We start from the raw sequence: 21495 nt of genomic DNA, 5'->3' as shown, positions 1-21495 counted from the left end.
CACCTCAGGGACGTGCGTCATGTTCCACGTGACGAGGAGGCTGTAGGGTATTCTAAGTTGGTTATAATGAAAAGGTGCCTGTGTTTTATAATCCCCAGGCTAGCGAGGACACAGGGCAACACAGTGAAGGACTGCCTAAAAATAGGAGAATCCAAATTCTTGAAATGGTGTTTGAAATAACATTTGTACAATGACAACCACTGGTTTAACCTAACAACCTGACCATCCTTACCTGTTTCGAGAGTAAGAACTCACAGCAATTGATTCATGATTTAAACTTTAGATGGCATTAAGAGCTGGAAAACAGCCACCAATATTAAACTGGCCAATTCCACTTTATACATGTATGTTCATCTATCCATCCATCCAACAGTATTTTTTGCTCAGTACTGAGGTTATTCCTGGGAATGGAGAACTTACTAAGACGTTCTCCTCCAGGGCTCACATCTGTGTGGGTGGAGATAGGTAGGACTCTGCATTTCCTTGTAGAGAGAGTTCCCCTGGTTAATGACATGATTAGGCAAGTGCTCCTGTCTCTTTCCCAAGGGATTGTGTCACCCATGGAGCCAGATCGGCTTTCCAGCGAACTGCCTTTTATTTCTATGTTCCCAGGTGTGGGGGAGGCATTGCAGCATTCCTTGATGTGCTGCAAGCCTAGGGGTGCTTTAAAGGTTTTTGGTTTTGGCTTCCAACAAGAAGCTGAATCCTGAAATTATAGGGCAAGGTGGGGACAAAGACAGAGTGGTTCACTTATAGTGATTTGGCCGGTCCAGCATTGCCCTCCAGTGGTCAAGTGCAGGAATGTAGGAACCACAAACTCCTGGAGTTAAGTTCTGAGAAGGATGCCTGTGGGTTAAGGAGGGGGCTCTGGCATGGCTTCCCCAGATGGAGGCTGGGAAAACGGAACTGGAAACTATTCCATGAAGATTAGGATTTACTAAGGACTGGTCACCTTAGGAGGTATGCATAGAAGGAAAGAAACAAAGACCAGTTTGTTTTTCCAGTTTGGTTTTTGTCCAGAGAAATACTAATTGGCAAATAAGGTGACCAGGTTGCCTTGGGGATTAGAAGGCACAGTGTGGGTTAAACTGAAACTTTGGTGGAAGTGTGGGGAGGGGTTTCCTAGGACCAAACACTCAGTCTTCTTAGTTTTCCCTTTTCAAGGCTCGAGAGAAAAATGTGATCTAGAATAACTACTTCTAGATTCATGGGTAGTCCAGGAAGGAACACAAATCTTCTGAAATGAAATTGGGTGCAAACATTCTGGGTGTTAAGAAATTTTTTTCTTCCATTAGGTTTTTCTCAAAAGGGTCGAGTCCATAAGGAGGTAAGTTCACATTCCTCCTGGGGCATAAAAGGTTTCAGATTCCTCTGTCTTATATGTAGGTGGTCCATTAACTCCAGTTCAAAGAGAAGTTTCTTAACCTCAAAACAGCACAACCCCCACCCCACCCCCCACACACAACTGGGTCAATGTCACTGGAAGATGCTAAGCATGGTAAAATACTGTTCTATCTCCCAGATCATGAATCTATGAGTCAAGGCTGAAGAAACTGTGCCAAGTTTCTTGGCAGACAATCTGCTCTTGGCAAGGTCTGCAACTAGTGTAATGTTTGTTTCTCCCCTTCCGTTTCACCTTAGCACACAGTGTCCATAGATATCTCATCACCCATTTTCTGAGGCAATGGAGTTCCATGCATCCCATCCTCCCCTGCTTTATTCCTTCTAGTTGACCTATGTCTTGGCTTCCTGAACCTTCAACAAGCTTGAAATTCTCTCTGTCCTTGCTCTTGTCTCTATTGGTCTTCTGCTCTGTATCCCCAAAAAGATAGAGAAAAGGCTCCCAGAAATTTCTTGACCAAGTGTGGTGAGCCATCCGTGGGCTGTGTGTGGCCTATCACTCATTGCAGCCTAATTGAATAGGGAAATCTGGTGTCGGAATTTCCAGTGGACATTTCCTCTGGTTCATTGCCCAGAGACATTGTGAGCCTTATCCAAGCTATGCCAGGTCCCACACAGCACTGGAGATGGGGGGACCTGCTGCAGCCACACAGCCCCTCTGAGATGGGTGTGACCTGCCAAGATACCAATCAATCTGCTGACTACAAGATGTCAGGAAGCAAGACTCCATCCTTGGAGCCTTACCCCTGCCTTTGATGTACCCCCTTAAATAAACCACAGGAGCCATTTTCTAGTGGTCTAGCTCCAGCTCCTTGTGGACTGGACCTCTCAGGGCCTCCAGTTCTTTAAACCTAATTCTGACTTTGTCTTTTGTTCTTCACCAATTATTCTAGACTTTAATTTCTCAAGTGGCTTACACCCTCTTTGGCAGGAAGAAGAACCTCCTAATGAGGCACCGGCCTCCTTCCCCAAACCAAGATGGAAAATGTAACAAACCATGACCAGTTTAGGAGCTGGATAACTGTAGCAGAATGTATGAAAGGTGAGATTGCTCACATGTTACCCATAAAGTTCAAACAGCTGAAGACCTACTGTAGAAGACCCCTGACCTTACCAATTTGAACAATTCAAAATGTGATACAAGGTCAGGAGTTCTAAGGGCAGGATACTGAAGAAGGATGGATACTTTTGTTGCAGGATTCTTGGAAGACATAGTAAATTATTAAAACATCCTCCAATCTTGGATTAGTAAATTATAGTAACGTGTGTGTGTGTGTGTGTGTGTGTGTGTGTGTGTGTATGTACTCTCTGTGCACTGGTGTGTGGTTAAACTGAAGCTTTGTGAATTCAAGACCTGTGTGTTTTCTGCTCTTTCTCCTAGTGCCTCAAGTGTAGTAAGCACCTGATAAGCATACCCCAGCACAGTGGTGAAGAGATGATGCTTTGGAATCCAACAATCTGGAATACAAGTTCTTCTTTTTTTTTATTGGTTGTTCAAAACATTACAAAGCTCTTGACATATCATATTTCATATATTAGATTCAAGTGGGTTATGAACTCCCATTTTTACCCCAAATACAGATTGCAGAATCACATCGGTTACACATCCACATTTTTACATAATGCCCTATTAGTAACTGTTGTATTCTGAATACAAGTTCTTATACTCTAGTTGTTCAATCTTAGGAAAGTTTCTTAGCCTTAAGTTTGCCATATGTAAACTGGGAATAACAACACCTCTCCCCATTCCTCCAAACACAGAAAGTTTGTGAGGATTCGGGGGGAGGATGCTCATGGAGGACTGGGCACAGTGTCTGGCATTGGATCAGTGCTCAGTAAATAATGGCTGTTTATATTATTTCTATGTGTGAGTGTGTGCAGATCTCTGTGGGTTCATAACAGTTTTCAGTCAGATGCCAACTTAAATGCAAAATAGAATCAGCCTCATTTCAGAAAAGGAAGACATGTTTTATTTGTTTTGTTTTGCAGTCCTAGAGAAACCTAGGGTCTCTCGCGTGCTTGTAAGTGCTCTACCACTGAGCCACATCCCCAGCCCAGATAAGAAAACTGTGAAAGCATGGGTTTGAACAGATTCTCTTCCATTGCCACTGGATTGTATAATGTAATGACTTTGTCCAAGTTACCAGAGACCAACATGCTCCTGAACCCTGCCTAGAGTGGGAGAACCCCTGCATATAAATAGGCTTTCTCTGAAACAGGCAAGGGGTGGCGATGGCTGTCCCTCCTCGGCTGCTATGGGCCTGGATGCTCACCCGACCATCAGCACACCTCTGTCTTCTGTTCTGGACAACCGTGATTGACCCAGTCTCGGGAGCCGCCAACACAAGAGAGACTTGGAGGCTTTGTATTCAATCATCATTGAGAACCTATTAGGAGAACAAGGTACCATGCAGCCACTTGAAAGGCTGAGAGTCTAGAGATAGCCATTACAGGGGAAAATCCTTCTGCTTGGCTGACTGGGGCCAGGTCTATGGCTTTAAAGCAATTGGCACAGATGCGGAGTGAGGGGGTGCATTCATCTTGTGCTCAATAAAACAACTTTTATTCAGGCATGTGAATTGTTATCCCCTCAGGAAAGGTGACAGCATAGAAGCAGGTTGTAATTTCTTGGAGAATCTAATTCCCCTGTAGCTGGAGACTGAAAGACAGAGATGGATAAAAGAGAGCTCTGTTATCCCAGGAAGTCCTGGGTAATTACCCAGCCTGAATTTCTCCTGGAGTTTCCGGATGGTGCCAGATGTGTCCAGGCCTCGATGCACCACCCCACAGAGCCAGCATCCAGAGGCCACCTCCTCCTCCTGGCTGTTCCTCATGTCTGGGAACACATCAAAGGAGGTTTGATATTCATAACTGCTGTGAGTCATTTTCACATGGAGCAGCGGGGAGCTGCCTGTACCACTGCACGCTGTATTCAGTCCTTTGTCAGAGCAGCTGAGCTGAACCAATCCCCCATTATGGGTGAGAGTGGATTCCTCCTGGGAGGCCTGGATTTGCCCCCAGACCCCTGTGCAGAATATAATAGGTCTCTTTATTGAGAAATAGTTATTAAAACATCCTCCAATCTTGGACTAGGCATCTCCACCACCCACAGGGACATCTCTGCGTGGTCCTTGCACATAAGTGTGACCACCTCCAGGCCCTACTGTTGGTGTCAATGACATCTGAGGCCTCCCTGTTTGCCTCACTCAGAGGACAAAGGATGTCAACAAGACTCCAGCCACGACCCCATTTCTTCTTCACTGGAGGAGGAAATTCTGTTTGCTCCTGTTGAGTTTGGCTATTGTTGGAAAAGTGTCCTGTGTGACACTCTTGGAGGGCTGGCAGAGGCCTGGGAAATTAAAGCTGCAGGATGGTTGAGCTGGAAGGGGACTCAGTCATCATCCGACTTGAGTTACAGATGACAAATGAGGCACGGAGAGGCTAAGGGAACTGTCTAAGGTCACACAGACAAGCGTGGATTTTTAGCACATGAAGTCCTACTCCAAAAGGGGAGGCAAATAGTGGCGGGGTGAATTTTGGTATCGTTTTTTTCACAGAGGGACAAATTTATGGGAAAGAGGCAGGAATCAGGAGCACAGAAGTCGTATCTCCCAGTTTCACACCTTTGTTTCTCAGTGTGAAAAATGGCTGCATTATTTACCTACATTTCAGGATTGTTGAGGGGTTTTGCTAGTAACTTGGAGAAGTCCTGGGCATCTTGGTCTTTGAGGTTAATGAGAGCATGGTCTCTGGCCTGAGGAATCTGTTCTCTGTTCCTCAGCTACCATCAAGGCATTGAGAAGTCCCTGGGTTTGGGAGGTGGGATAATTAAACAAGGAATGGACAGACAGTTGGGGTGAGGAAAGTGTAGGGAGTGGGAAAATGGGAGCAGAAAAACAGCACAACCTGAAGGTAACCATCTCCCAGCAAGGTTGTGTCCTCCAAGTGCAAGTATTTCATTCAGTCAGCAGGATTGGGCTCCCTCCTTTTGTTTGGGTCAGCATGGAAATGCTGGTCCCCTGTCTCTGTGCATCTGAATTCACTCTAGTCATGCTATCTCTCTTCACTCGTCCAGAACACCAAGTGTGGTTTGCTCTTTAAAAATGCCCAGGGTTCCCTTTCCTCTTCGGGGTTTGTGGTGGACGGTCAGACCATAGAGCTGTCTGGTAGTAATGGGGGTTCTGAATAAACGAGCCCCCAAGGACTGCCAGGGAGATCAGAGAGCAGCAGATGCCACTGGGAAGGAATGTGGCAGAAGAAGCCACTCAGGGTCCTCACCAAGCCACTCCTGCGGGGCTGCCCCTCCTTGGCTAGCAACCCTGCATGGTGCTGCCCCCTGAACCCAGAGGCCAACACCCCTACACGAGTCTTGTCACCCACTTTCTCCTGTCACTACCTTGTCAACAACAGTACCCCGAGACATAAAGGACAACTCTGCATGACAATGCAGTGAATGAGTGGGTAGGTGCCTCCTGTTTAATAACCAGAGAAATATTGCTGTGCGGCATCTCTCCATATGTTGTGGCATCTGTGTCTGGCATGTAAGGGACTCATTTTCCTCACATATCTCATTAAAGATGTAAAGCAAAATGGAGGGGCTTGGAGCCCAACTCTCCCTGATCCTGCCTGCGGCTCTCGTTCCTTGCCATCTGCTGCCATCTAGTGGCCACTTGTCTTTTCTGCATTGGCGTTTTCAGGAAACCCGGCTCAAAGTCTTGGTCTCCGGTGAAACAGAAGGAAGATAGTTACCACAAAAAACAAAAAACAGATTCCTTGTTATCAGCTGAGGATTGGCACCCATCTCCTGACATGGAACTGCCTCCTGGAGCCCTACAGTTCTCTCTCCTCTTTCGAGAGATCCTCTGGATTTTCTTGCAATTCTGTCCACCCTCCAGAGTTTAAATATAGAACATGAAAATCTGGCCCACTAGGAAAGTCCTGGAAACAGCCAAGGTCAATCCCTTGACCTGGAGATACACAAAGTCTCACATTCCATGCAGAAATCTCTCCTACTATATCGAAAAGTCCTCAGAGTTTGGGAGGGAAAAAGACACTGAGCAGGAAGGGTCTTTTGGCTCCTTCTTTTGGTCCCTGGATCTTTCCCAGCTGCCCTCCAGTTTCCTTACAAAGGTCTTGGAAGTAGAAGCTCACTTCAGTCACTGTCTCAGTTTGGTACTCACGTTTCCTGGGACCAAGCTTGTTTGACACTTGCTCTGTGGTCTGTGATGGCATCAGAATGTGTTTCCAGTCCTCATTCATCAGCTGGGGCTTGGAATAGCGGTGAAACACTTCCCAGGCTGGACGACGCCGTGCAACGTGAAGAGCTGAACTTGTCATGGAAGGTCGTGAGAGTGGTGAGTGAAGAGCAGCCGGGGAACAAGCCAGCTGCAGGGTTTATGCACGGGCTGCAGGTGCCTGCACATCACTGTGGGCTCCCGCAGAAGAGGATGGAAACTGTACCTCTGGGCTGGGGACTGAGACACAAAGAGTAATGATGCTTTTTTTTTTGTCATTAAACCAAGCAGTTAATGTCCTTCTCTTTAAGCTTTGGCATGCACTCATTAATTTTATTAATTGATTCATTCTTCCATATGTACTCAGCTTTCGGAAATGTGGTGAAGTCAACACAGAAAGCACCCCGTGACACAGTCTGAGCCCATCAGGATCTTATTTTTAGAGAAGGAAGTGAGGAAGGAGTACAACAGTCAAGGAAGTAGTAATTCTACAAGTGAAAACATGTCTGGCATGTGAAGCGAAGAAATGGATCACCAGAGGGGTAACATCTGGGAGCTTATTATAGGAGTAAATGAGTCAAACTGCTCAAGGAATTGCGGTTGTTCTCTAGGATGCATGGCCTTGTAGTCTCCATACCCCAAGGACACTACTCTAGCGGTTGGCCATCTCCCTGGATCAGAAGAAAACAGGAAGGGGAGATGTATTGGAGGATGAAATTGATCAAATTATGTTATGTACATGTATAAATATGGCCCAATGAATCCCACTAATACGTATAATTATAATGCACCAATCAAAAAAAAAAAAAAAGAGATGGTAACAGGAGACACAGGGGAGTCTTCCATGACCCCACCCATTGACCTGCAATAGTATTACCATTCATTGACTGATTAACATGTTTATTCATTTATTTATTCAAGGAATTCACACTGTAGTAGCACTGGGTTTATAGAGATAAATCCTAAATCCTAAAATTTCCCAAAGTTTTAACACCAGCTTGACACAAACTTTATAGAATATAAAAACCCCAAATCACTGTGACTCCTTGTTTCCATCTTCAGTCACTTCTCTCGTTAAATACCTGCTTTCAGATGCCTGCATGCTAGGTCCTCCTACTTTCTGCCTGCTGCCCCCAAGGTGCCCCTCATCTCTGGTGACTGGGCAGGCTCTTGGTTCCCAGTTGTCAGGGATGGTCTGAGAGGACACTATTGGCCATTTGGAAGTAGTCTACAAACAAAGAAAAGATCCTTTGATTTAGTCTTGGTTAAAAGTAAGGTAGACTGGTTTGCAATGGTCTTTGATATGCTCCAGGAGGAAGAAATCCTATTATGCCAAGTTTCAAAAGTCTGTGCCACTATGATAAAGATATTTACATTGCATCACCACAAAACTCAGTGAAGAGGGCTGTTAAGAGACTAGACAGTTGGGGGAAAGACTTCATGTAATTTAAATTTACACAGATTTGGCTTCTTCCTATGTTTACTGACAAGAGCAAGAAGCTTCCGTATCAACTCCTCGGGAATATAACCTTTAACAGCAAAGGATTTGATCAGAAGGAGCTCAGAAAAAGTATGATGATGTTCATTTAGCAGAATGTTTGTGTAGGAATGATTTGTTTAGTTGAGTTGTAACCTTTTATTACTTTGACTCTTCTCTCGTGTTTTTTTTTTTTTTTCTCTTTCAACTGTATAACTTTAGACTCCCCATTCTTTCCCTCTCCCCTGCCCTGGGGCCTGGGTTTTATCTTAGCAAATCACATGGCATGAGGGGCTGCAGTGGGCTTACTGTCAGTCCAGTTTCTTTGCCAGTACTGTTGGGGGTTTATGTTTACCTAGAGATAGGGCATGCCAGGGAATAGTTGGGCCCGGTAGCTTCTACTTCCCCAAGGACACCGGAACTCAGAACACAGCTGCTTTAGGCTTTAGCTCTGTGCTGGAGACGGGCTGGTCACCTTGGTCTTGTCCTTATCACCCACACACGTAGCCCTCCAAACACCCTCAGTTCCTGGGTTAGGGACCAAGCTGGCACTGAAGATCAGTCTCGGTATCTTGGTTTCTTCTCTCTCTTTTGATTTCTGAAAACGTCCCAAATGAGAAAAGTTCTCCTGAATTTCATGAGCTTGTGAACTGTTGTGTCACTTTAAGCCTAATGTGGATTTGTGGGAACCACAGCCCTGAAACTTTCCACCTCCTCGTTTTTCCCCATCCCTTCACGTCTTCCCTGAGATTGTTCAACCCCAAACTCACATCTGCTGCATGTACCTTCAGCTTCTGAAATGGTCTCATTTATCTTCACGATCCACAAATGAGTGTGTATTTTATTTCCATTTTATGAAATAGGAGGAATCGGAGGCCCCAACAGGTTAAAAAACTTTCTCAAAGTTTTAGAGCTAAACAGGGTCATAGACAGCATTTGAATCTTGGTCTAAAATTCTGGAAATTTCTATGATCATGTATAGGAAAAAAAAAAAAAGGGCGGAGGGCAGGCCAATTTTTCTCCTTCTTCTTCTACCCACCACTGTATTTTAAGGGCTGAAGTCGAAGATTGCTCAGATGTATCCCATGGCCCTGGTGTTCCACTCCTAAGACTCCAGGTTCCCCTCCAAGCGGCAGAAGCCCAGTCACTCTGGTCATCAGCTTCAAGGATCCAATGCCCAAGGTTTCACTCTGGGTGGGGTAGTAACCAGGGAACAGCCAAGTCACTCTTAGTCCTCCACACTCTGCTGTAGCTCCTAGTGTCCTTTCTGATTGAATTTCACGTAAACTTGGGGTGTTTGGTTGGTTCACTTTGTACTGCTAATGATTGGAGGCTTTCTAGGCTGGATAGTGTCATGTGGGTTTTCCATCTTTCACTGAAAGAAAACACTGTCATCTGCTTTGGGGTCAAGAAATGTTGGTCCTATAAGCAATTCTCAGCCACCTCTCTGCTTTCTAAACTTGGGTCTTGGGCAAGATGCTGAACCTTTCTGCAACTCAATTTCCTTATAATGAAAGCAAAAGGCTCAACCAGATGATTCACTGGAAACAAAGATCAGGTGCTTAGAAAGGAAAGGTCCCTCCAGGAGAGACCCACCTTCACTCATTTCCTGCAGTTCCCTCAGGCAATGTGCTGCCCATTTTCAATTTGTTTTCTTCTGGACTTCTGCCACTGGTGTGGCTGGATTTGATTTTCTTTGTGTAAAAATGAGGGGGAGTCACAGAGAGGTTTCCCGCCAGGCTCCGAAGGCCTCTGGGATCACTCTGAGTGACAAATAGAATTGAGTCACTTAGCATGCCCAGATTCCTTTGTGGGGGTGTTTATGTTTGATTTTGTTTTTATAGAACATAGGGGTTAGTGATTGAGTGAGAGGGAGATGTCTCATAAGAAATCTCCCTCATATTCAGGGCTTCACAGTCATGATACCCCCATTTGAGTGTAGTTCTCTACTGGCACCATCCTTAGTCCGTGCAATGGACAGAAACCAAGCCCTCTCCAAACTTGCTGTCTGAATCAACAAGGTGGTTCTCCGACACAAGGCAGTCAGACACAGAAGAATGTGAAAACATCCAAAGTTTATCCTTTTTGACCCAGGAAATGGCCATACCTTTGAATTTGTGAATAAGCACAAATAGGTGAGCAACAAATTAAGCATGAGAGTGACATGTGTGTCCCAAATTCACAGCTCACAATGGCTCAGGAATAGGTCTAGGCCTGTGGAAGCTCCTTGGTGGGTCCCATCAACCTACTCCTCTCCCTGACGGATGTAAATGGAGGAAGAAAGGAGAGATTCTTTAGTAGGGAATAACTGAACATGAGTTTTATATGTAGACTTCTTTTCCACGGCCTAATTTTATAGATGACGAATCTGAGGCTCACAGTTCTTAAGTGGCCTAACCAGGGTCACACACCTTGTTAGCAGCAGAAACAGAGTCAAAACCAGATCTTTTTGCTCTCTGTAGCATATATGGCCACTGATGGTGAATTGCAAATGAACCTGATCTGGTGGTGAATCATACCAATGTTCTGTTTCTGCCGTGGGCACCAGTGGAGAGGGGTTCCTTCTTGACACTAATCTTAAAGGTTAAACTCTCTCCCCCAAACTCATTCCATTAATAGCATACTAAAGACCTGTCATATAAATTCAAATGATCTAAAATCTATTTACATCTTGGTTAACACCTATTTGTGTTACCATTTTCATAAATTAAATATGCAACACCTAAAGCCAGTCTTAATTTATTGTTATGTTGACTTCAGCCTAATTTCTCAGTCTGACGTTCCAGCAATCCTGGGGCATTAAGAGTTGATAAGGGTTCTCTGGGCCACTTCTCCAAGTAACTAATTTGCCTTTTAACCCACACCTTTCATGGCTGAGTTCCAAGTGGTCACTAATGGATAGATTTCAGATATCACAGCAGGCTAGTAGGGATGCAGTTCTTTTTGCGGAAGAAATTGTGTGTGCATTATATTCTACCATTTAAGTAGCTAACCTATGGGAAAGGCCAATCCTGACCTGAATGATGATTTCTGGAAAATTTCACATTCAAATCAGGCTCAGTTTTTGATGTTAGAGAAAAGCCTTAAACTGGTTAAGGCTTAAAATGCTGTCCCTCTGGCCTCTTCCTGTAACTACAGAGAAGCAACCTTCCCCTTGTCTCTAGCGGATGGTTTTCATCTTCTGCTGCAGGCCCATCTATGTGGACGTGAATGTGATTGCCATTGGAGCTCGGAAGTACAAAGCAGAATTGTCCCTTGCAAGAGGATTCCCTTCAGAGTAAGAAGTTCTTACAGAATCCATCCTCAAAAACCTTTGGTGAACATGAGTGGGTTTTCCCCTGGATATACCAGAAGAGATGAAGGGCCGCCAGTACATGAAGGTCCCCCTCGGTGACAACACTTACTTCAGGCCCTGTTGCTAAGTATGTTTCCGTCCATCCAGATCACAGTGGATCCTGGAAGAGAAGCATCCACACCAGTCCACTGACTGAACAAGTGCCCTGGGTGGATTCTAAGCAGAACCAGAGCACTAACCCTGGAGGTGAAGTGGAAGGGAGGGACATTCATCACAGTTTGGAAAAACATAGCCAAGAAAATGCAGTCCTCAGGGACACCCGGACTCTTGAGGTCCTTCACCTATTCTGAGGGAAATATGGCGCTCCCCTCACCTAGAGACACCATTACTACTCTGCTCTCTGATGGTTCTGTGGCTGGAGAATGAGTTAATTTGGCACCTCTGAGAACTGTGGGCAGCTCTGGGCTGAACTAGGGAAGGGGCAGGTCAAGAGTCACTTATTAATGTCTTACCCAGTGGAGTTCAGATGGAAGAATACATTTCTCATAGGGTCCCAGGCTAATGCTTTCCAAATTTTTTTCCTTCTGAGATCCATTTTGGCTAGGCAAATACCCCATGGGCCTCTACCTCTCTGGCTCTTTCTTGCTAATGTAAAATAGGCTCATTGGAATGAATAAAAAGAATGGTATTACTTTGGCTCAAACACTAATGAGCACTTTCACTTTGTCATAGTGTAAATATTAAAGTTATAAGAGACAGCCCAGGGACCAACTAATTATTTTAAAGATGCAGTGCTTTGCACAGTGTCTAAAAATCTATGCCAAGGAACCATGTCTTAATTTAGCACTGAGACTCCTGGGTTCTCTAAAACCAAAGTCTCCATGCCCATCTAGGGGACAACTAGGATGGAGTTCCTCGCAGACCCATGGGATGTTAGAATTGAAAAACAAAATCTGCTGGTGCACCCCATCATTTGACGAGTGGGAATGAGATCCATGGAGTGCTCTGATCTCATAGCTACAGAGGCCTATGATTAGAATTCGAGTTTAAGGCTGTCTAGTTGGATCCTCTTCTTACTCTCCCTCTTTCTGGGCAAGGGAAGGAGGTATTTTCAGTGCTTAGGATGATTTTATTTCCTAGGGAGCATCTTTGTTCTCTTTTCTTGTTTTTCTGCTCCCAGAGAGCACACAGTGTTTATCTATTATCTTCAATTATTATTTTGAAACGTCCACAATTATTCCATTTTGTTCAAAAATTATTGGTAAAGCAATGCTTCTGTTTATAGGCTTTTTTTTTTTTTTTTTTTTTTTAAAAAAAAAAGCATGTCAGGAAGCCAAGATTAATTGTTACAGCTAGATGTCATGCTCATCTTTTGAACTTGCCTCCTGGTAATCCTCATGGCCTAGCAGGAGTGCCTGGGGTAGCTGATGCTCAGAATTATTACATGCAGTTGAATTCTTTTGAGGACTGTGACCAAACATGATTCTGCAGTGAATTTAGATGGCTCCCTCTGTCCCCTAAAGTTAGTCATCCTCTTCCTTCTGGCTCTTTGAACGGGTTTGGAAACAAAGCTTTATTTTACTTTTGAATAAAAATGGTTCACCAAACAGATTATGCTTGTAGCTTGTGATGCTGAACAGAAATAACGGAGAACTTTATTTGAAGTTTGAAAGAATTAAATTCAGAAAAAAATTAAAGGCAGTTCTACTTTACCTAATAATAGGTGGTAGGTTTTAGAAACTACTTACTTGAGGGGTGGAGTATATGAATGTGTGTTCTAGAGACATTTCTACAAGTTTATTCAAGTTAGACAATTCACTTTTAGAGAATAGGAATGTTTTAAGGGCACATAACCTAGTATTAAAAAATTTCTTTTATTAAAGATGATTTTCTCATTATAAAAGTAAGTGCTCATTAAAGGAAAAATTGTGATTTACATATGATTATAAAATATGAAAGAAAAAGACAATCCAAAATTCCACAACCCAGAGATGACAATTATATAATTTTGGATATTTCCTTCTAGTTTTTGGTCTAGTTTTGGTATTTTCTTACATCATTGAGAGACTTAATATAATGCATTCAGTTTTATGTTAAACATTCTTTTTCCCCAAATGATTTAAAACTCTTCAGAATATAATTTTTCATTTTTATTTTAATTATAAATTGATAAATTAGGGCTACATATATTTATGGGATGCAAAGTGATGTTATGATTTATGAATATGTGGAATAATTAAATCAAGCTAATGAACTTTACTATCACCTCAAATGCTTATGTTTTGAAATTACTCTCCAGTGATCTTGAAAGGCATGCTATATTATTTACTGTATTCATCATGCTATGTGATGTGTTTCAAAAGAAAAAATACCAGCCACCTTTCTCCCTGCCTGAGTCTTTGTGTTCTCTTACTATCGAATTCTATCCTCTGTCCCCACCTCTGGTGACCTCCACTCTGCTCTCTGCTTCTTTAATTGTTTTGGTGACACATGTAAGTGAGAGCATGCTGTGTTTGTCTTTTTCTCTTAGCACATTTTCCTCAATCCCATGCATGTTGTTGCAAATGGCAAAATGTCTTTCATTTTTAAAGCTGACTAAGTACTCCACTGTGAATATGTGCCATAGTCTTTATCCATTCCTCTGTTGACAGACACTTAGGTTGATTTCACAACTAGGCTGCTGTCAAAGTGCTGTGATGAACATGCAAGGGCAGACATCTCTTTAACATACTGCTTTCAAATCTTTTGGGTAATTACCCAGAAGTGGGACTGGATCTTACAGTAAAAATTATTCTTTTTTCTGTTTTTTTTTTTTTCCCAATGCTGGGGATAGAATTTAGGGCCTCACGCATGCTAGGCAAGTGCTCTGCTTGTGCCTCTGAGCTGCACCTCCAGTCCTTCACTTTGGGTTTTTTTTTTTTTTTTTTTGGTATTGGGGATTGAACCCAGGGGTACTTAATGACTGAGCCATATCCCCATCCCTTTTTATTTTTTATTTTGAAACAAGGTCTATGCTAACTTGTTTAGCACTTGCTAAGTTGCTGAGACTCTCTGAACTTGCAATCCTTTTGCCTCAGCCTCCTGAGCTGCTGGGATTAGAGCCATGTGCCACCATCCCAGCTCATTTTTAGGTTTTTGAAGAATCTTCATATAGTTTTTCATACTGTTGACATTCCCACCAATGTGTGCAATGGTCCCTTCACTCCACCTCTTCTCTATTTCTTACCTCTTTTTGATAAAAGCCATTCTGATAGGTGTGAGATGATATCCCACTGTGGCTTTAATTTGCATTTCCCTGATGATTAGTGATGTTGAGCATTTTTTCTGAATATCTGTTGGCCATTTGTATACCTCTTTTGGGAAATGCCTATTCAGGTCCCTTATCCATTTTAAAGTTAGATGATGTGTTTTCTTTCAACAGGATATTTTGAGTTCTTTATATATTTTGGATAGTAACCCCTTATTAGATGTATGGCTTGCAAATATCTTCTCCCAATTTTATAGGCTATCTTTTCATTCTGTTGTTTCCTTTGTTGTGCAAAAGGTTTTTATTTGGATCTAATTGCCTATTTTTGCTTTTGGGGTTAATAAAATCTAATTTTTAATGGTGGCATAGTATTTTACTAGTGATATTTTGGTTATTTCCAATATTTTGAAAGAACAAAAAAAATTTTAATAGACTTTTTGCTTTTAAAAAATTCTTCTCAGATGATTTTTTTTTTTTTTTTTTTTTTTTTTTTTTTTTTTTTTTTTTAGTGCTGGAGACCAAACCCAGGGACTCATACATTCTAGCATTCTACCAGTGAACCATGTCCCCCAACCACAGATAATTCTTTTAAAGATACATTCCCAATTAGTGAGACAAGAAAATAACCATTTTAAAAGCTCTTGATATCTAATACCTAATAACCTACTTATACTAGATCATTTTGTAATCATATCAGTAGTAAATGTCAGTGTTCTTAACATGCTCAATTTCACTAGCATGAAGTTGTAATTGTTCCTTTTAATCTGTTAATTTGATATGATTGATAGCTGTTTTCATTTGCATTTTAAATTTTCAGTGTAGTTGATATTTTTTCAAATATTCATTAGCAATTGATAGATAATTTCTGTATTTCAACTGTGTATCTCAATCCTTCAGTCAAGGTAGCAACTAGATCCATTTCTTCTGGAGTACTCTATTTGTTAATTTCATTAAGATTAGTAAACTATTCTTATTTCTTTTCCCAGTTCATCAACATCTTTTCTTCATTTAAAAGGCACTTTTTTTTCCCCTCAAATGGCCTTGGAGTGGTAGTGGGTTTGCCATTGGCCATAGGGATATCTGTGGTAGCACCTAGGTTGACTAACTGGCCCCCAGTCTATGTCATCAAGAAACTGAATATTCTTGGTAAACCAAGAGGGAATCAGTAGCAAGTTTATGCTTTTTAAGCTGAAATGAGATTCAGGCTCAACCTCAAATGCCAAAGTATCTGCTCTTTTAGTTCCCGTCCAAGGTTATTGTGATATTGAAATTTGAAATTAACAAGGTAACAAATTATGGTTTATGTGTACCAAAATTCAATGTAACATTATTTGAATTTCTGACTGAAGAGTCTAGAAAGCAAAGAACTTTCACATTTTATTAAGTTTTTGTCTCTTTTTGAATAATATTACCATTTGTTTTAAGGCTTTCCAATGCCTGCATGGAAATTATAACAATAACAAGATTATTTAAAAATTGGGTTTGAAAGCTATTTCTGATCGGAGTTGGTGGTGTAGCTCAGTGGTAGAGCACTTACATAGCATGTAGGAGGCCCTGGGTTCAATCCTAGAACTATAAAAAAGTTATTTATGATATATATTGTATTTGGAAAGTGTGCATCTCTAGAATTTTCATGGGTCTTCATATTTTTATTAGAATTAAAAATGTCTTTTTAGTAGAATGATAGTCAAAAACATGCAGTTTAAGCAGAATAAATTATGCAAAATTGAAGGGGTATGTTATAAAAATGTCTAACCCATATGTCGTGAGCAAAATTAGCAATTTTGCGGTTCTTACCAAACTTAAAACAAATTGCAATATGTAATATTTCAGTTGGTGAACAATGAATTGTAAAATGTGATTCCTGCCACATGCAGGAGACACTTAAGCTGGTGACTGAAGTAACTAGTCATTTTTTGTTATGATGTGTTCTACTTCGTCTTGTGATAAGTTCTGTGAGAGATCTTGGTTGCTTCTATTCTGTTATTTTTGACAATCACTTAAAAATAATAAATCACCAACAGTAGCCCCAGCCCCATCACCAGATGTTTGGCTATGGGACTCATAGAAGGGGTAGCTCCTTAGAGGTAAGAGTTTTCCATGCACTCTCCATGAGCTCCCTGTTCCAGTCCTACTTTGGTGGCTGGAAGTGTTTGCTTCTTGGCTTTTCCTTTAACCCCAGATTATGGCCCTGTGCTTCCGCTTCAGGTAAATAGGCTAATTACTCTTTTTCTAGTCCTCTGGTTTCCTCTCCCAGACCTTTATTTCTCCAGCTCCTTCCACATTTGCAAGATCCAGTTCAGCAATGAATCTATTATTTCTTTATTCTGCATCATTCACAGTGGTTTTGTTTCCCTAGGTGAATCATAACTGATGCAATTATTGGTTTTGGAAATGATTCAAGAGATAGAAATGGAGTGATAGGACATGGGAGATGATTCTCTGTTTGGATGAGGCATTCCTCATCACTCTATTCCATTGGTAAATAAGACACTAGTAATCCCCGAAGTTGGGTGTTTATAAAAGGCAATTTGTTGAATTACCAGGTAGCTGATGGCATAAAACAGTAGTGGAATTAAGGAGTATTAGATTTGCATGTTGCTTCAAAGTGCCATAGAAATTCTGGAGAACAGTGTAATGAACTCAGGGCACCATGTTCTCAGTTCAAAATCTAGGCAAGAAACTGGAAATATTCTGTTATTTCTTTGAAAGAAGCCTGTATCTCTCATAACCCCCAAATCTGATATTTCTGAAAAACAAACCATAAGACTAATCCTCTAGTTAACTGGATCCCAACACCAATTTAATTCATGAACTCTAATGCTTACAACCAGGCATTTATTGGGACAGATTTGGGATCCTGAATTCTGAGATGACAACATGTGGGCAGATTCTAGTGAAATCTAGTGAGTCTTTATAAAAGGCCTTGAGGCCCCTTAGTTTTCTTTTCTAGTGGAAGCAGTGTTTTCTCCTCTGAATTTAATGCTCTCTTTCTTAAAGAACCTGGAATGATTTTTTCCATGACACTCCTCAGAACTCACCTCCCCAGACCTTTTGTTGTTCTGTGCCTATATCCAGATTCAAGTCCTGACAGGCTCCACGGGGGCAGGTACAAAATGACAAGTTCTCATAAGTGCCAAATGAATTGCAAAATTTTTATAATTTATATTTGCATGTTCAAAAGTTTACACTGTAACTTTCCCTTTTTTTTTCTTCTAAAAGACCTACCCACTATGATTTATCAAGATCATAGTGCATTGGGAAAAGAGAAATAGCCAGACTTCTTTGGGGGATTTCTGGGTACCAGCTCTGAAATGATACCAGTCTTTGGAGACCCATTTTCGCCATGAGCCAGTTTCCCAATGTCTACTTACCCGAATTTATTGAGGAGATTTATTGGAGCTGAATGATTAATTGTATTTTGGCCCAGGTCCATCTCACCTTGCATTCATTTGGGCTCTAGACTCACTTCGTTGTTCTTTGCCAGGTTTCATTGAATGAGATACACTCAGCGAATGGTTGAATAGTTATATTGATTATCTGATCTGTGAAGTGAAGAGTGGAAGACATTAGAACTGCCTCTATATTTCAAAATAGCAAAGGAATACTGAATACTAGAGAAATTGAAGAGATTAATGCCATTCAAAGGATCTCATCTATTTGGTCTGTGCAGAAGATGGACAGATCTTGAAGAATGACAAAGGATTATTGTAAATTTAATCAGATGATCAAAACAACTGTAGTTATTATTCTAGATGTAATTTCATTTGTAGAGTAAAAGCATATTCTTTGACATCTAATATGTGAGTGTTGATATGAAAAGCTATTTTTTCCTTCTATTTACCTGTTCATAGAGACCAGGAGAATCATTTTTCTTTCATCTGGAATGGCCATCAACCTCCCTTTGTTGTCGTGCACCAGATAATATCAAATCTTCGACCCTGTCTTATTCTATTCCACAGGGAATTGATTGTCTCTCTGTTCCACAGAACAATGGCTCCATTACACTGTTGGATTAGGGGAACATGAAATAGCAACTACTTTAGACACCTTGGTAAGACACATAATAGGCAAGAAGTTGGGAAAAATCTCAAGGAAACCTCGGGGCTTTCTTCTTCAATTAGCCCTCTTAGGGTTCCATCATCTGGGGAAAGTCGAGATACCTTTTCCAAGATGAAGGTCAAGTTGGTACATCTGAGTCTTTTTACCAATAAGAAAGTCTCAATTCCTAGTGTGCCTCACTGTATTTTGGAGGCAATACATATATCTTATTTTGGTGTGTTGTTATAGCCCAGACCTATGTACTGAGTTACCCAAAAGGTTTTCAATTTTGAATAGGGGCTGAAGAAAGAGAGGGGCTGCAATGTAAGCTTTCCTGCCACTTTGGTCTGATGGCACAGGAATTCAGTGGTGATTGAAGTGTCTATTGAACCTCTGGCAAGTCTTTTAGATGAGTGACAGCGAACTTTTATAATCTGGGAGAAAAGCTTGTGACAAAGAACTCCAAGCTTTTTACAAGTTCCTAGTAGAGACTAAGTATTTGACCACACATCAATAAGTTACCATACGAACTAAAATGCCCATTATGAAATGGGTGTTGCTTGACCCACCAAACCATAAATTAGGGAGTGGTATATTTGACATCCGGCTCAAGAATGTTCTGATGGCACACAGAAATAATATTAGCTCGAGATTCTGTTTATCATAGCTCCTACTTCTGCTACACTACCTTGTTTCTTTCAGCCTTATTAAGGTTTTCTTATGACCAATTAATTGATAGAGGGAAAAATATTGGGCCTTATTTACACATGGTTCTTTATGATCTGCCAGCACCATCCCTACATGGATCTTCAGAATACTATAGTTCCTCTCCAGGGTTGGGGTGGGGCCGAAGGACAGTGATGAAGAGCAAACTTTTCACTGGGAAAAACTTCAAGTATCTGGTGGTTCATTTGACCTAGAAGAAGACATGATCAGATTAAAGTGCCTAACAGTTTGACTAGATGATCAGGGACTTTGGTTGGTGTTTTTGTTTGTTTATTCTGCTGCTCGACCAGCACGCTAGCTTCATACTAGAGGCTCCAAACATAGAAGTTAACTAGTGAGATCAAAATAAAGACACATAAAACTCAATTTACCTTTTTCTTGCCCAGCTAAGAGACGGCTTCTCCCGGCTCCTGCCTCTAGCCACCTGACGCGGTAGTGAGGTTTACACAAGAGACCAGCAGGAGAGAGGAAGAAGCACGCCAGAGAGTGGGCTTTTATTGGGGAACAAAAAAATCAGGGGAAAATTCCATCCAATGACAGTCGAGGGGGACAGCATTCCAAGGTCAGGATCAGTGATTGGTTTCCAGGTCAATGGTCAGTCACACCCCCACATGGACAAGCCCTTGCACCTGGAAAGGGTGGGGAAAGCTCTGACACAGCTGGTCTGAGTGCCTCACACCCAATCAGGGAGGTATCTCAGTCACGTGTGAGAACGACTTCCCACAGTTTATTTTTATCTTTTCTTATTTGGAGCTGGAGATTGAACCCAGGGCTTCACCCATGTGAGGTAAGTGCTTTAATACTGAGTTGCATCCCAGCCCTCTGGTCAGGGACTTTGGAGGAACTTAGTTGGATAACTCGTGACATAAAAATCTGGGGAGGTATATGGATATTTCTTTCAGAATGGTTATAGAATATAAAAATGTTTGTGTTCCATATGAATTCTAACAACAACAACAACAGCAACAAAAACAAAAACAAAAACAACCTCAGTAGAAGATGATCTTAATATTTATGTGCATCAGAAGATCTATTTTATAGATATCAGTAACTTCTTTTACCAGACACCCTGTCTTTGACAAGAGTGAAGGGTTATGTGTGGACTCAACAACAGGACCTCTACTGACCAAGGCCTACCAGACTATAGCCATTGGTGAGTGGTTAACCTGCCAAGAGCAGAAACTGACTGAACTCCTGATGTGCCTGTGGTGGCATTTGGTGAAGTGTCCCAGTGAGATCTCCTTGAAGAGAACCTATATGGAAGAGCATGATTGACTTACAGCTTCATGTGTCATCCCTCTGGATCTGCCATTCCACTTGCAATGGGGCCCCACAGTCCCAGGCTGCTTCAAGCCAATGATTGAACATTGGGGTTACTAGTGTCAGTGCATTCCTGTAGGATGCAGGACTCATACGATGGGAAACGTTGGCAAAGGTCCTCCCATTGGTCTGGAAGGAACTTTCTTGGAACCATATTAGAGACTGAAACTCTGCCTAATCCTCCTTATTTGTTCCTCTGTTTATATGTGTCAGATCTGCATCAGTTTAATAGTCTTCCCTGTCTACTGTAATTCCTTTGTTTATATTTTTCATAGGTGTTTCCTCTAATAAATATTTAATCCTGTCTTCTATGTTTTATGTCTCAGCAACTAATACAGATGCTATCAGGAATTGTTTAAGAGAACATGGGGGCTTGGCACTGATGTACCACCTTTCTGGACAAGGGGACCCCATCCTTAGTGGTGTTTGGGGCCTTGATAGTGCCTGGCACAAGGTAGAAATCCAATTGCTGAAGATTTCACTTGTGTTATGGTGATGGCAAAGTCTTGGTGAATGAAAATTCCATAGCATGTGCAGAGATTCAGGCATTTGAAAGACAGGTGTACAATATTTACAAAAAAAGAACAGAGTCCTTTGCTATTGATTAACTGAATTAAAACTGAAAAGGAAGAGTGATAAATGACAGCATTAACAAATAGTTAAAGGCCAAGTGTGACAGTCAGAGGGCCTCTTTTCTAATGAAGAGACCCTTATCTTCTACAAAGGAAGGGCAGACACAGTTGATGAACAGATA

General features: G+C 41.7%; 2 gene segments (V, D, J or C); both read right to left on the bottom strand.

Annotated features, from left to right (window-relative positions):
- Positions 1–21495, bottom strand: part of LOC113194836 (T-cell receptor alpha chain constant-like) — a 387938-nt gene that overhangs the window by 156625 nt on the left and 209818 nt on the right.
- Positions 1–21495, bottom strand: part of LOC113194839 (T cell receptor delta constant-like) — a 186900-nt gene that overhangs the window by 75283 nt on the left and 90122 nt on the right.

Source organism: Urocitellus parryii, chromosome 6 (assembly GCF_045843805.1).
Source record: "Urocitellus parryii isolate mUroPar1 chromosome 6, mUroPar1.hap1, whole genome shotgun sequence".
NCBI lineage: Eukaryota > Metazoa > Chordata > Mammalia > Rodentia > Sciuridae > Urocitellus > Urocitellus parryii.
The sequence above is the reverse complement of the archived record's forward strand: the minus strand, read 5'-3'. Positions and strand labels throughout refer to the sequence as shown.